The sequence below is a fragment of the Oryx dammah genome, unplaced genomic scaffold, assembly GCF_014754425.2.
Source record: "Oryx dammah isolate SB20612 unplaced genomic scaffold, SCBI_Odam_1.1 HiC_scaffold_11050, whole genome shotgun sequence".
Classification (NCBI taxonomy): Eukaryota; Metazoa; Chordata; class Mammalia; order Artiodactyla; family Bovidae; genus Oryx; species Oryx dammah.
This window is the reverse complement of record NW_024080444.1, coordinates 3,063,546-3,067,167: the sequence shown is the minus strand read 5'-3', so window position 1 is coordinate 3,067,167 and position 3,622 is coordinate 3,063,546. Positions and strand designations below refer to the sequence as shown.

The following is a 3,622-nucleotide window of genomic DNA, read 5'->3' as shown; positions in this document are numbered from 1 at the left end:
TGAGTCATAGAGGATCCTGCTGTGATTTATGTCAGAGAGTGTTCTGCCTAAGTTTTCCTCTAGGAGTTTTATAGTTTCTGGTCTTACATTTAGATCTTTAATACGTTTTGAGTTTATTTTTGTGTATGGTGTTAGAAAGTGTTCTAGTTTCATTCTTTTACGGGTGCTTGGCCAGTTTTCCCAGCACCACTTGTTAAAGAGATTGTCTTTTCTCCATTGTATATTTTTGCCTCCTTTATCAAAAGTAAGGTAAGGACAGGCATTTTAAAGTATGCCTTCTGTCTGAGTCAAGATGGGTTCAGGAACTGGGAAGGCTGCAACTAAAGTAAAAGACTTCAGAGCCTACAATATATGTCACTGGGGTCCTCTGGCCCATTTGTGTAGTGGAAACCAGCATAGGGTGACTGTGAAGCTGGCTTGTAAGAGGAATAATCTCTTCCTTTCTCATGAATCTTCAAGAGGTAGCCATACTTCATTTCTATACCAAGGTTCTTAAAGAAATTTCCATTGCTTTTCCTCAAATTTTATGAATTATATTTTTACTGTTAAATATATATTTACTGTTAAATTATATTTTTACTGTTAAAACATTTAAATCGTGGACCTGGATGTGACAGCTGTGGGGAAGTGTGCTCTCCGTCTCCAGCCACGGACCTCGGGACAAAACCTCAATTTAGAAGTAGGTTGTCAGCTGTAGGCCAGGAGGTTTGGCTGACACCCCCTCCCCATCAGGGACCCCCATCATTCCCCGGACGGACGGCCATGGGCGTGATGAGCCACGTGCTGGGGAAGCCCCAGCTGGAGGAGGAGGATGAGCTGGTGGGGCTAGTGGACTACGGAGACGGGCCCCACTCCTCAGAGGCCAAGCCGGACACCAGGGCAGAGGAGGGAGTGCTGGACTTTAGCGACACCCTTAGCACAGAAGTCAAGGCAAGGATCCTGCGCAGAGGCCTAAGAAGGAGTGGCAAGTCATCCATCCAGAAAGTCGTCTTTCATAAAATGTCTCCTAGGGAAACTCTGTTCTTGGAGAGCGCAAAGAAGATCTGCCGGGAGGACATTGCCAACAGTTGCTTTGTTAATTTTCAGATTTGGGACTTTCCAGGACAGATTGACTTTTTTGACCCCACTTTGACTATAAGATGATCTTCTGAGGGACAGGAGCTCTGATATTTGTCATAGACTCCCAGGGTGATTACATGGAGGCCTTGGCCAGGATCCACCTCACAGCGACAGGGCCTACAAAGTCAACAGCGACATCAACTTTGAGGTGTTTATTCACAAAGTGGATGACTCTATCAGATGACCACAAAGTTGAAACCCAGAGAGACATTCACCAGAGGGCAGATGATGCCCTCGCAGATGCTGGGCTAGAAAAAATTCATCTTAGCTTTTATCTGACAAGCATATATGACCATTCAATATTTGAAGCTTTTGGCAAAGTGGTTCAGAAACTGATTCCACAACTTCCCACCCTGGAGAATTTGCTAAACATCTTCATCTCAAATTTAGGAATTGAAAAGTTGTTTCTCTTTGATGTGGTCAGTAAGATTTATATCACAACAGATAGTACCCCTGTGGATATGCAAACCTAGGAGCTCTGCTGTGACGTGATGATGTGGTCATTGATATTTCTTGTATTTGTGGCCTCAAAGAAGATGGAGCAGGAACCGCCTATGACAAGGAATCAATAGCCATTCTAAAGCTGAATAATACAACAGTTCTTTATTTAAAAGAGGCGACAAAGTTTCTGGCTCTTGTTTGCTTTGTTAGAGAGGAAATCTTTGAAAGAAAAGGGCTGATTGACTGTAATTTTCATTGCTTCTGGAAGACTATCCATGAAGTTTTTGAGGTGAGAATGAAAGTGGTGAAATTGCGAAAGGTTCAGAATGGCTGAGGAATAAAAAAGGAGCCACCCTCAACAGGACGCCTAGGGTGCTGCTGTAGGTGAGCTTTCAGGAACATCTTTTGAAATCAGATGTTTCAGTGAAGCTGCTGCTCTGTATTGCACTAAAAGAAGAGGAGGAAGGAGATTGGGACACAAGACATATGCTTGTTGTAAAAAACAATTCCTGCCACCTTTTCTTTTAATCTTCTCTTTTTTAAATAAAGTAAGCACTTTGAAGCAAAAACTTGTATATTAACAATGAAGTGAAATCTACTCTAACTTCATTACACAAATGTAAAATTTTATGGTTTGTAGTAAGAAAAAATCCTGTGTGTGTACTGCCAGGAACTGTGTATATTTTGCACTTTTTCATGGTTTCGTTTTCTCATGGAACTAAAGTTTGATAAAACAACTTTTCTAAGCTTTGTTCTGTCCTTGGTGCCTAGGACACGCATACTGAGTCCACAAATATGGGGCAAATGGAAATTAATTAAAAAGTGTTGTGTTAGCAATGACTTTTTTAAGCACGGGAATCTTTGCTACCAATTGTTGAGAAAAATCAGTTTTCCATGGAGGAACAGATTAGGGCGGCAAGCTCCAGGAGCAATAAGACCTGTCCCCTGTTTATAAAGAATATGAATAGAAGTTTTATAGAATAATATTAGCATCAAACTTATCCAACACTTCTATAGTTGTCAGAGTGCTTCCCTACCTGACAGTTTTTTACAAAATTCTACCTCAACAGACATCTCTAAAATCATTTTATACAGAGAGGTTATTTCTTTCTGCTGTGTTATTGTTGCCCGTTGGTACCATATTTCCAAAATTGTGACAATCACCGGAGAGAAATTGGCATGTTGCTGAACTGCAGGGTTTCTGAATGCTTTTCTGTACCTGCCACTGAGGCTAAAGTAACATCAGAAGATACATGGTTTCCCAAATCGAGGTGACTGGCAATTGCAGATTTAAAAATATATCCTATATGCTGCTACTAAGTCGCTTCAGTCATGTCCGACTCTGTGCGACCCCATTGATGGCAGCCTACAAGGCTCCCCTGTCCCTCGGATTCTCCAGGCAAGAACACTGGAGTGGGTTGCCATTTCCTTCTCCAATGCATGAAAGTGAACAGTGAAAGTGAAGACACTCAGTTATGTCCAACTCTTAGTGACTCCATAGACTGCAACCTACCAGGCTCCTCCATCCATGAGAGTTTCCAGGCAAGAGTACTGGAGTGGGTTGCCATTGCCTTCTCTGTATATCCTATATAGTCCTATACAATTTTTCACCTCTGTGGAATGGGCCTCTTGCCATGCAAGACTGCAAATGTTTATTTAGGACCAGTTTCTGTTCTTTACTTTTTTTTTTTTTTTTTTTTACATTGCTCCACAATGTAAAAAAGATAATATTTCAGTTCTCTGCCACAGAACTGAATCCTGGTGGGTACATTTGTCTCTGGGTACCTCTGAGTCTCCTTCTCAGCTGTGACAGTGTGCCTCATGGACTCTGCTTGTTTCCACCTTATGATTGAACTAGAGCTCATCTTGCCAGCAGCATGCTCTGAATGGCTAAAAAAGTGTCCCTGAAAAGTGCTAAAGGGCAGTGAGCAAGGATGATCAGAGGAGACATTATAGTTAGCTATGTGTCTGTTTCTATTAAATTCTTCCTCTTATGTTTACTTTAGACCAATAGCAAGTGAAGAGATTCTAAATCTACCCCTATCCCAAACCATTTCAAGTA

At 41.6% G+C, this 3,622-nt stretch overlaps 1 pseudogene; it reads left to right on the top strand.

Annotated features, from left to right (window-relative positions):
* The first annotated feature begins 771 nt into the window (after positions 1-771).
* Positions 772-1,944, top strand: LOC120860247 (annotated as a pseudogene).
* Positions 1,945-3,622: the final 1,678 nt, after the last annotated feature.